The sequence below is a fragment of the Pseudophryne corroboree genome, chromosome 4, assembly GCF_028390025.1.
Source record: "Pseudophryne corroboree isolate aPseCor3 chromosome 4, aPseCor3.hap2, whole genome shotgun sequence".
Taxonomy (NCBI): Eukaryota; Metazoa; Chordata; class Amphibia; order Anura; family Myobatrachidae; genus Pseudophryne; species Pseudophryne corroboree.
In genome coordinates this window covers 16,471,981-16,483,782 of record NC_086447.1, presented here as the reverse complement: position 1 = coordinate 16,483,782, position 11,802 = coordinate 16,471,981, and the positions used below count along the sequence as shown (strand labels likewise).

The 11,802-nt window shown below is 36.7% G+C and overlaps 3 non-coding genes across 3 annotated transcripts; all 3 read left to right on the top strand.

Annotated features, from left to right (window-relative positions):
- Positions 1-285: 285 nt before the first annotated feature.
- On the top strand, positions 286-359 carry TRNAN-GUU (transfer RNA asparagine (anticodon GUU)). Its single transcript has one exon. It is a non-coding gene; the product is annotated as a tRNA-Asn (tRNA).
- A 3,415-nt stretch (positions 360-3,774) lies between these two features.
- Positions 3,775-3,848, top strand: TRNAN-GUU (transfer RNA asparagine (anticodon GUU)). The gene has a single exon. It is a non-coding gene; the product is annotated as a tRNA-Asn (tRNA).
- Positions 3,849-7,268: 3,420 nt separating this feature from the next.
- On the top strand, positions 7,269-7,342 carry TRNAN-GUU (transfer RNA asparagine (anticodon GUU)). Its single transcript has one exon. It is a non-coding gene; the product is annotated as a tRNA-Asn (tRNA).
- The last annotated feature ends 4,460 nt before the right edge of the window (positions 7,343-11,802 follow it).

Below are 11,802 nucleotides of genomic sequence, written 5' to 3'. Positions count from 1 at the left end.
ATTTAATTAACAAAAAAATAAGTGCACATAGCAGAGGATGGTTTCAATCCACGACCTCTGGGTTATGGGCCCAGCACGCTTCTGCTGCCCCACTCTGCTGCTCATGTAAGTGTCAGAGATCCTGAAGTACTCACTCATTATGTGAAAGTACCAATGTGTTTCGTCTTTGGTCAATGGAAGAAAAATCTTGCAAAACTCTCCAGATTATTGCCTTTTTAACCTTTTTCGAGGAAACTTTCTAGATGAATGCTTTTTAGCCTTTGTCAGTACATGCTTTTGCAAGCTGTCTCTGTGGCGCAATCGGTTAGCGCATTCGGCTGTTAACCGAAAGGTTGGTGGTTCAATCGCACCCAGGGACGTAATTGACCTTGTGATCAAATTTTGGTGATCTTTAAGTAGACAAGTCAAAATTTCAAACCACCTCTTATAGTGTAGGGTACCTGGCCTTCTCTGATGCAGTCAGATTTGATTAAGTCATTTTATAAAAAACAGGAAGCACAATTTAGCATGGGGTTGCAGAGAAAAAAATTATGCAGGCAGAGAAATCCAATTGAGTGATTAATCAGCTCTCCATTTTATGGCTTTATTTTTATGCTAACACATTTGCTCTCTGAAAAGTGTCCACAAAGCCAAGTCTCTGATTAACACCTTTGTAGGAATGGTTTTTCACCTATTACTGATTAAAACTTGCTTCATTGGAAAGGCAGCAAGATGCATCCTCATTACAATGTCCACTGAAATAATACAGGTTGACACCAGGAAACATAAACCTCACTGCATCCTTGCTGCTTTCTCAAGTGGGAATCTGTTTAATGTGAAAACCAGGTGATATCTAATCAGCACACAGGTAAGAAGTTAAGAAAATCTTTCTTTAAGGGTGAAGATTGTTTCTCACAAAATCGTTGCCCCAATGCATCATTGAAATTCAAGATGGAAAGATGATTTTGAAATATCAATTGTACATTTTGCATTGCTCTTCTGGTGACAATGTAGCTTGTTTTTGTCAATTACCATTTCAGTAATAGGGTAAAGAAAATTAAGTGGATTTCTGAAAGAAAACAATGCTGTCAATATACTATTAAAACAAATTAAAATGTTAAAAGTTATTGTACTTTAAGTAAAAATAAAAGAGTCAAAATATCAATTCCAGTTTTAGAAGAATTTAATTAACAAAAAAATAAGTGCACATAGCAGAGGATGGTTTCAATCCACCGACCTCTGGGTTATGGGCCCAGCACGCTTCCGCTGTGCCACTCTGCTGCTCATGTAAGTGTCAGAGATCCTGAAGTACTCACTCATCATGTGAAAGTACCAATGTGTTTCTTCGTTGGTCAATGGAAGAAAAATCTTTCAAAACTCTCCAGATTATTGCCTTTTTAATGTTTTTCTAGGAAACTTTCTAGATGAATGCTTTTTAGCCTTTGTCAGTACATGCTTTTGCAAGCTGTCTCTGTGGCGCAATCGGTAAGTGCATTCAGCTGTTAACCTAAAGGTTGGTGGTTCAATCCCAACCAGGGGTGTTATTGACCGTGTGATCAAATTTTGGTGATCTTTAAGTAGACAAGTCAAAATTTCAAACCACCTCTTATAGTGTAGGGTACCTGGCCTTCTCTGATGCAGTCAGATTTGATTAAGTCATTTTATAAAAAACAGGAAGCACAATTTAGCATGGGGTTGCAGAGAAAAAAATTATGCAGGCAGAGAAATCCAATTGAGTGATTAATCAGCTCTCCATTTTATGGCTTTATTTTTATGCTAACACATTTGCTCTCTGAAAAGTGTCCACAAAGCCAAGTCTCTGATTAACACCTTTGTAGGAATGGTTTTTCACCTATTACTGATTAAAACTTGCTTCATTGGAAAGGCAGCAAGATGCATCCTCATTACAATGTCCACTGAAATAATACAGGTTGACACCAGGAAACATAAACCTCACTGCATCCTTGCTGCTTTCTCAAGTGGGAATCTGTTTAATGTGAAAACCAGGTGATATCTAATCAGCACACAGGTAAGAAGTTAAGAAAATCTTTCTTTAAGGGTGAAGATTGTTTCTCACAAAATCGTTGCCCCAATGCATCATTGAAATTCAAGATGGAAAGATGATTTTGAAATATCAATTGTACATTTTGCATTGCTCTTCTGGTGACAATGTAGCTTGTTTTTGTCAATTACCATTTCAGTAATAGGGTAAAGAAAATTAAGTGGATTTCTGAAAGAAAACAATGCTGTCAATATACTATTAAAACAAATTAAAATGTTAAAAGTTATTGTACTTTAAGTAAAAATAAAAGAGTCAAAATATCAATTCCAGTTTTAGAAGAATTTAATTAACAAAAAAATAAGTGCACATAGCAGAGGATGGTTTCAATCCACCGACCTCTGGGTTATGGGCCCAGCACGCTTCCGCTGCGCCACTCTGCTGCTCATGTAAGTGTCAGAGATCCTGAAGTACTCACTCATCATGTGAAAGTACCAATGTGTTTCTTCGTTGGTCAATGGAAGAAAAATCTTTCAAAACTCTCCAGATTATTGCCTTTTTAATGTTTTTCTAGGAAACTTTCTAGATGAATGCTTTTTAGCCTTTGTCAGTACATGCTTTTGCAAGCTGTCTCTGTGGCGCAATCGGTAAGTGCATTCAGCTGTTAACCTAAAGGTTGGTGGTTCAATCCCAACCAGGGGTGTTATTGACCGTGTGATCAAATTTTGGTGATCTTTAAGTAGACAAGTCAAAATTTCAAACCACCTCTTATAGTGTAGGGTATCTGGCCTTTTCTGATGCAATCAGAGTCAGATTTGATTAAGTCATTTTATAAAAAACAGGAAGCACAATTTAGCATAAGGTTGCAGAGAAAAAAAATTATGCAGGCAGAGAAATCCAATTGAGTGATTAATCAGCTCTCCATTTTATGGCTTTATTTTTATGCTAACACATTTGCTCTCTGAAAAGTGTCCACAAAGCCAAGTCTCTGATTAACACCTTTGTAGGAATGGTTTTTCACCTATTACTGATTAAAACTTGCTTCATTGGAAAGGCAGCAAGATGCATCCTCATTACAATGTCCACTGAAATAATACAGGTTGACACCAGGAAACATAAACCTCACTGCATCCTTGCTGCTTTCTCAAGTGGGAATCTGTTTAATGTGAAAACCAGGTGATATCTAATCAGCACACAGGTAAGAAGTTAAGAAAATCTTTCTTTAAGGGTGAAGATGTTTCTCACAAAATCGTTGCCCCAATGCATCATTGAAATTCAAGATGGAAAGATGATTTTGAAATATCAATTGTACATTTTGCATTGCTCTTCTGGTGACAATGTAGCTTGTTTTTGTCAATTACCATTTCAGTAATAGGGTAAAGAAAATTAAGTGGATTTCTGAAAGAAAACAATGCTGTCAATATACTATTAAAACAAATTAAAATGTTAAAAGTTATTGTACTTTAAGTAAAAATAAAAGAGTCAAAATATCAATTCCAGTTTTGGAAGAATTTAATTAACAAAAGAATAAGTGCACATAGCAGAGGATGGTTTTGATCCACCGACCTCTGGGTTATGGGCCCAGCACGCTTCCGCTGCGCCACTCTGGTGCTCATGTAAGTGTCAGAGATCCTGAAGTACTCACTCATCATGTGAAAGTACCAATGTGTTTCTTCGTTGGTCAATGGAAGAAAAATCTTGCAAAACTCTCCAGATTATTGCCTTTTTAACCTTTTTCTAGGAAACTATCTAGATGAATGCTTTTTAGCCTTTGTCAGTACATGCTTTTGCAAGCTGTCTCTGTGGCGCAATCGGTTAGCGCATTCGGCTGTTAACCGAAAGGTTGGTGGTTCAATCCCACCCAGGGACGTAATTGACCTTGTGATCAAATTTTGCTGATCTTTAAGTAGACAAGTCAAAATTTCAAACCACCTCTTATGGTGTAGGGTACCTGGCCTTCTCTGATGCAATCAGAGTCATATTTGATTAAGTCATTTTATAAAAAACAGGAAGCACAATTTAGCATGGGGTTGCAGAGAAAAAAAAATATGCAGGCAGAGAAATCCAATTGAGTGATTAATCAGCTCTCCATTTTATGGCTTTATTTTTATGCTAACACATTTGCTCTCTGAAAAGTGTCCACAAAGCCAAGTCTCTGATTAACACCTTTGTAGGAATGGTTTTTCACCTATTACTGATTAAAACTTGCTTCATTGGAAAGGCAGCAAGATGCATCCTCATTACAATGTCCACTGAAATAATACAGGTTGACACCAGGAAACATAAACCTCACTGCATCCTTGCTGCTTTCTCAAGTGGGAATCTGTTTAATGTGAAAACCAGGTGATATCTAATCAGCACACAGGTAAGAAGTTAAGAAAATCTTTCTTTAAGGGTGAAGATGTTTCTCACAAAATCGTTGCCCCAATGCATCATTGAAATTCAAGATGGAAAGATGATTTTGAAATATAAATTGTACATTTTGCATTGCTCTTCTGGTGACAATGTAGCTTGTTTTTGTCAATTACCATTTCAGTAATAGGGTAAAGAAAATTAAGTGGATTTCTGAAAGAAAACAATGCTGTCAATATACTATTAAAACAAATTAAAATGTTAAAAGTTATTGTACTTTAAGTAAAAATAAAAGAGTCAAAATATCAATTCCAGTTTTGGAAGAATTTAATTAACAAAAAAATAAGTGCACATAGCAGAGGATGGTTTCGATCCACCGACCTCTGGGTTATGGGCCCAGCACGCTTCCGCTGCGCCACTCTGCTGCTCATGTAAGTGCCAGAGATCCTGAAGTACTCACTCATCATGTGAAAGTACCAATGTGTTTCTTCGTTGGTCAATGGAAGAAATATCTTGCAAAACTCTCCAGATTATTGCCTTTTTAACCTTTTTCTAGGAAACTTTCTAGATGAATGCTTTTTAGCCTTTGTCAGTACATGCTTTTGCAAGCTTTCTCTGTGGCGCAATCGGTTAGCGCATTCGGCTGTTAACCGAAAGGTTGGTGGTTCAATCCCTCCCGGGGACGTAATTGACCTTGTGATTAAATTTTGGTGATCTTTAAGTAGACAAGTCAAAATTTCAAACCACCTCTTATAGTGTAGGGTACCTGGCCTTCTCTGATGCAATCAGAGTCAGATTTGATTAAGTCATTTTATAAAAACAGGAAGCACAATTTAGCATGGGGTTGCAGAGAAAAAAAATGATGCAGGCAGAGAAATCCAATTGAGTGATTAATCAGCTCTCCATTTTATGGCTTTATTTTTATGCTAACACATTTGCTCTCTGAAAAGTGTCCACAAAGCCAAGTCTCTGATTAACACCTTTGTAGGAATGGTTTTTCACCTATTACTGATTAAAACTTGCTTCATTGGAAAGGCAGCAAGATGCATCCTCATTACAATGTCCACTGAAATAATACAGGTTGACACCAGGAAACATAAACCTCACTGCATCCTTGCTGCTTTCTCAAGTGGGAATCTGTTTAATGTGAAAACCAGGTGATATCTAATCAGCACACAGGTAAGAAGTTAAGAAAATCTTTCTTTAAGGGTGAAGATGTTTCTCACAAAATCGTTGCCCCAATGCATCATTGAAATTCAAGATGGAAAGATGATTTTGAAATATCAATTGTACATTTTGCATTGCTCTTCTGGTGACAATGTAGCTTGTTTTTGTCAATTACCATTTCAGTAATAGGGTAAAGAAAATTAAGTGGATTTCTGAAAGAAAACAATGCTGTCAATATACTATTAAAACAAATTAAAATGTTAAAAGTTATTGTACTTTAAGTAAAAATAAAAGAGTCAAAATATCAATTCCAGTTTTGGAAGAATTTAATTAACAAAAAAATAAGTGCACATAGCAGAGGATGGTTTCGATCCACCGACCTCTGGGTTATGGGCCCAGCACGCTTCCGCTGCGCCACTCTGCTGCTTATGTAAGTGTCAGAGATCCTGAAGTACTCACTCATCATGTGAAAGTACCAATGTGTTTCTTCGTTGGTCAATGGAAGAAAAATCTTGCAAAACTCTCCAGATTATTGCCTTTTTAACCTTTTTCTAGGAAACTTTCTAGATGAATGCTTTTTAGCCTTTGTCAGTACATGCTTTTGCAAGCTTTCTCTGTGGCGCAATCGGTTAGCGCATTCGGCTGTTAACCGAAAGGTTGGTGGTTCAATCCCACCTGGGAACGTAATTGACCTTGTGATCAAATTTTGGTGATCTTTAAGTAGACAAGTCAAAATTTCAAACCACCTCTTATAGTGTAGGGTACCTGGCCTTCTCTGATGTAGTCAGATTTGATTAAGTCATTTTGTAAAAAACAGGAAGCACAATTTAGCATGGGGTTGCAGAGAAAAAAAATTACGCAGGTAGAGAAATCCAATTGAGTGATTAATCAGCTCTCCATTTTATGGCTTTATTTTTATGCTAACACATTTGCTCTCTGAAAAGTGTCCACAAAGCCAAGTCTCTGATTAACACCTTTGTAGGAATGGTTTTTCACCTATTACTGATTAAAACTTGCTTCATTGGAAAGGCAGCAAGATGCATCCTCATTACAATGTCCACTGAAATAATACAGGTTGACACCAGGAAACATAAACCTCACTGCATCCTTGCTGCTTTCTCAAGTGGGAATCTGTTTAATGTGAAAACCAGGTGATATCTAATCAGCACACAGGTAAGAAGTTAAGAAAATCTTTCTTTAAGGGTGAAGATGTTTCTCACAAAATCGTTGCCCCAATGCATCATTGAAATTCAAGCTGGAAAGATGATTTTGAAATATCAATTGTACATTTTGCATTGCTCTTCTGGTGACAATGTAGCTTGTTTTTGTCAATTACCATTTCAGTAATAGGGTAAAGAAAATTAAGTGGATTTCTGAAAGAAAACAATGCTGTCAATATACTATTAAAACAAATTAAAATGTTAAAAGTTATTGTACTTTAAGTAAAAATAAAAGAGTCAAAATATCAATTCCAGTTTTGGAAGAATTTAATTAACAAAAAAATAAGTGCACATAGCAGAGGATGGTTTCAATCCATCGACCTCTGGGTTATGGGCCCAGCACGCTTCCGCTGCGCCACTCTGCTGCTCATGTTAGTGTCAGAGATCCTGAAGTACTCACTCATCATGTGAAAGTACCAATGTGTTTCTTTATTGGTCAATGGAAGAAAAATCTTGCAAAACTCTCCAGATTATTGCCTTTTTAACCTTTTTCTAGGAAATTTTCTAGATGAATGCTTTTTAGCCTTTGTCAGTACATGCTTTTGCAAGCTGTCTCTGTGGCGCAATCGGTTAGCGTGTTTGGCTGTTAACCGAAAGGTTGGTGGTTCAAACCCACCCAGGGACGTAATTGACCGTGTGATCAAATTTTGGTGATCTTTAAGTAGACAAGTCAAAATTTCAAACCACCTCTTATAGTGTAGGGTACCTGGCCTTCTCTGATGCAATCAGAGTCAGATTTGATTAAGTCATTTTATAAAAAACAGGAAGCACAATTTAGCATGGGGTTGCAGAGAAAAAAAAATTATGCAGGCAGAGAAATCCAATTGAGTGATTAATCAGCTCTCCATTTTATGGCTTTATTTTTATGTTAATACATTTGCTCTCTGAAAAGTGTCCACAAAGCCAAGTCTCTGATTAACACCTTTGTAGGAATGGTTTTTTACCTATTACTGATTAAAACTTGCTTCATTGGAAAGGCAGCAAGATGCATCCTCATTACAATATCCACTGAAATAATACAGGTTGACACCAGGAAACATAAACCTCCCTGCATCTTTGCTGCTTTCTCAAGTGGGAATCTGTTTAATGTGAAAACCAGGTGATATCTAATCAGCACACAGGTAAGAAGTTAAGAAAATCTTTCTTTAAGGGTGAAGATGTTTCTCACAAAATCTTTGCCCCAATGCATCATTGAAATTCAAGCTGGAAAGATGATTTTGAAATATCAATTGTACATTTTGCATTGCTCTTCTGGTGACAATGTAGCTTGTTTTTGTCAATTACCATTTCAGTAATAGGGTAAAGAAAATTAAGTGGATTTCTGAAAGAAAACAATGCTGTCAATATACTATTAAAACAAATTAAAATGTTAAAAGTTATTGTACTTTAAGTAAAAATAAAAGAGTCAAAATATCAATCCCAGTTTTGGAAGAATTTAATTAACAAAAAAATAAGTGCACATAGCAGAGGATGGTTTCAATCCATCGACCTCTGGGTTATGGGCCCAGCACGCTTCCGCTGCGCCACTCTGCTGCTCATGTTAGTGTCAGAGATCCTGAAGTACTCACTCATCATGTGAAAGTACCAATGTGTTTCTTCGTTGGTCAATGGAAGAAAAATCTTGCAAAACTCTCCAGATTATTGCCTTTTTAACCTTTTTCTAGGAAACTTTCTAGATGAATGCTTTTTAGCCTTTGTCAGTACATGCTTTTGCAAGCTGTCTCTGTGGCGCAATCGGTAAGTGCATTCAGCTGTTAACCTAAAGGTTGGTGGTTCAATCCCACCCAGGGATGTTATTGACCGTGTGATCAAATTTTGGTGATCTTTAAGTAGACAAGTCAAAATTTCAAACCACCTCTTATAGTGTAGGGTACCTGGCCTTCTCTGATGCAATCAGAGTCAGATTTGATTAAGTCATTTTATAAAAAACAGGAAGCACAATTTAGCATGGGGTTCCAGAGAAAAAAAATTATGCAGGCAGAGAAATCCAATTGAGTGATTAATCAGCTCTCCATTTTATGGCTTTATTTTTATGCTAACACATTTGCTCTTTGAAAAGTGTCCACAAAGCCAAGTCTCTGATTAACACCTTTGTAGGAATGGTTTTTCACCTATTACTGATTAAAACTTGCTTCATTGGAAAGGCAGCAAGATGCATCCTCATTACAATGTCCACTGAAATAATACAGGTTGACACCAGGAAACATAAACCTCACTGCATCCTTGCTGCTTTCTCAAGTGAGAATCTGTTTAATGTGAAAACCAGGTGATATCTAATCAGCACACAGGTAAGAAGTTAAGAAAATCTTTCTTTAAGGGTGAAGATGTTTCTCACAAAATCGTTGCCCCAATGCATCATTGAAATTCAAGCTGGAAAGATGATTTTGAAATATCAATTGTACATTTTGCATTGCTCTTCTGGTGACAATGTAGCTTGTTTTTGTCAATTACCATTTCAGTAATAGGGTAAAGAAAATTAAGTGGATTTCTGAAAGAAAACAATGCTGTCAATATACTATTAAAACAAATTAAAATGTTAAAAGTTATTGTACTTTAAGTAAAAATAAAAGAGTCAAAATATCAATTCCAGTTTTGGAAGAATTTAATTAACAAAAAAATAAGTGCACATAGCAGAGGATGGTTTCGATCCACCGACCTCTGGGTTATGGGCCCAGCACGCTTCCGCTGCACCACTCTGCTGCTCATGTAAGTGTCAGAGATCCTGAAGTACTCACTCATCATGTGAAAGTACCAATGTGTTTCTTCGTTGGTCAATGGAAGAAAAATCTTGCAAAACTCTCCAGATTATTGCCTTTTTAACCTTTTTCTAGGAAACTTTCTAGATGAATGCTTTTTAGCCTTTGTCAGTACATGCTTTTGCAAGCTGTCTCTGTGGCGCTATCGGTTAGCGCATTCGGCTGTTTGCCAAAAGGTTGGTGGTTCAATCCCACCAAGGGACGTAATTGACCTTGTGATTAAATTTTGGTGATCTTTAAGTAGACAAGTCAAAATTTCAAACCACCTCTTATAGTGTAGGGTACCTGGCCTTCTCTGATGCAATCAGAGTCATATTTGATTAAGTCATTTTATAAAAAACAGGAAGCACAATTTAGCATGGGGTTGCAGAGAAAAAAAATTATGCAGGCAGAGAAATCCAATTGAGTGATTAATCAGCTCTCCATTTTATGGCTTTATTTTTATGCTAACACATTTGCTCTCTGAAAAGTGTCCACAAAGCCAAGTCTCTGATTAACACCTTTGTAGGAATGGTTTTTCACCTATTACTGATTAAAACTTGCTTCATTGGAAAGGCAGCAAGATGCATCCTCATTACAATGTCCACTGAAATAATACAGGTTGACACCAGGAAACATAAACCTCACTGCATCCTTGCTGCTTTCTCAAGTGGGAATCTGTTTAATGTGAAAACCAGGTGATATCTAATCAGCACACAGGTAAGAAGTTAAGAAAATCTTTCTTTAAGGGTGAAGATGTTTCTCACAAAATCGTTGCCCCAATGCATCATTGAAATTCAAGATGGAAAGATGATTTTGAAATATCAATTGTACATTTTGCATTGCTCTTCTGGTGACAATGTAGCTTGTTTTTGTCAATTACCATTTCAGTAATAGGGTAAAGAAAATTAAGTGGATTTCTGAAAGAAAACAATGCTGTCAATATACTATTAAAACAAATTAAAATGTTAAAAGTTATTGTACTTTAAGTAAAAATAAAAGAGTCAAAATATCAATTCCAGTTTTGGAAGAATTTAATTAACAAAAAAATAAGTGCACATAGCAGAGGATGGTTTCGTTCCACCGACCTCTGGGTTATGTGCCCAGCACGCTTCCACTGCGCCACTCTGCTGCTCATGTAAGTGTCGGAGATCCTGAAGTACTCACTCATCATGTGAAAGTACCAATGTGTTTCTTCGTTGGTCAATGGAAGAAAAATCTTGCAAAACTCTCCAGATTATTGCCTTTTTAACCTTTTTCTAGGAAACTTTCTAGATGAATGCTTTTTAGCCTTTGTTAGTACATGCTTTTGCAAGTTGTCTCTGTGGTGCAATCGGTTAGCGCATTCGGCTGTTAACCGAAAGGCTGGTGTTTCAATACCACCCAGGGACGTAATTGACCTTGTGATCAAATTTTGCTGATCTTTAAGTAGACAAGTCAAAATTTCAAACCACCTCTTATAGTGTAGGGTACCTGGCCTTCTCTGATGCAATCAGAGTCAGATTTGATTAAGTCATTTTATAAAAAACAGGAAGCACAATTTAGCATGGGGTTGCAGAGAAAAAAAAATATGCAGGCAGAGAAATCCAATTGAGTGATTAATCAGCTCTCCATTTTATGGCTTTATTTTTATGCTAACACATTTGCTCTCTGAAAAGTGTCCACAAAGGCAAGTCTCTGATTAACACCTTTGTAGGAATGGTTTTTCACCTATTACTGATTAAAACTTGCTTCATTGGAAAGGCAGCAAGATGCATCCTCATTACAATGTCCACTGAAATAATACAGGTTGACACCAGGAAACATAAACCTCACTGCATCCTTGCTGCTTTCTCAAGTGGGAATCTGCTTAATGTGAAAACCAGGTGATATCTAATCAGCACACAGGTAAGAAGTTAAGAAAATCTTTCTTTAAGGGTGAAGATGTTTCTCAAAAAATCGTTGCCCCAATGCATCATTGAAATTCAAGATGGAAAGATGATTTTGAAATATCAATTGTACATTTTGCATTGCTCTTCTGGTGACAATGTAGCTTGTTTTTGTCAATTACCATTTCAGTAATAGGGTAAAGAAAATTAAGTGGATTTCTGAAAGAAAACAATGCTGTCAATATACTATTAAAACAAATTAAAATGTTAAAAGTTATTGTACTTTAAGTAAAAATAAAAGAGTCAAAATATCAATTCCAGTTTTGGAAGAATTTAATTAACAAAAAAATAAGTGCACATAGCAGAGGATGGTTTCGATCCACCGACCTCTGGGTTATGGGCCCAGCACGCTTCCGCTGCGCCACTCTGCTGCTCGCATAAGTGTCAGAGATCCTGAAGTACTCACTCATCATGTGAAAGTA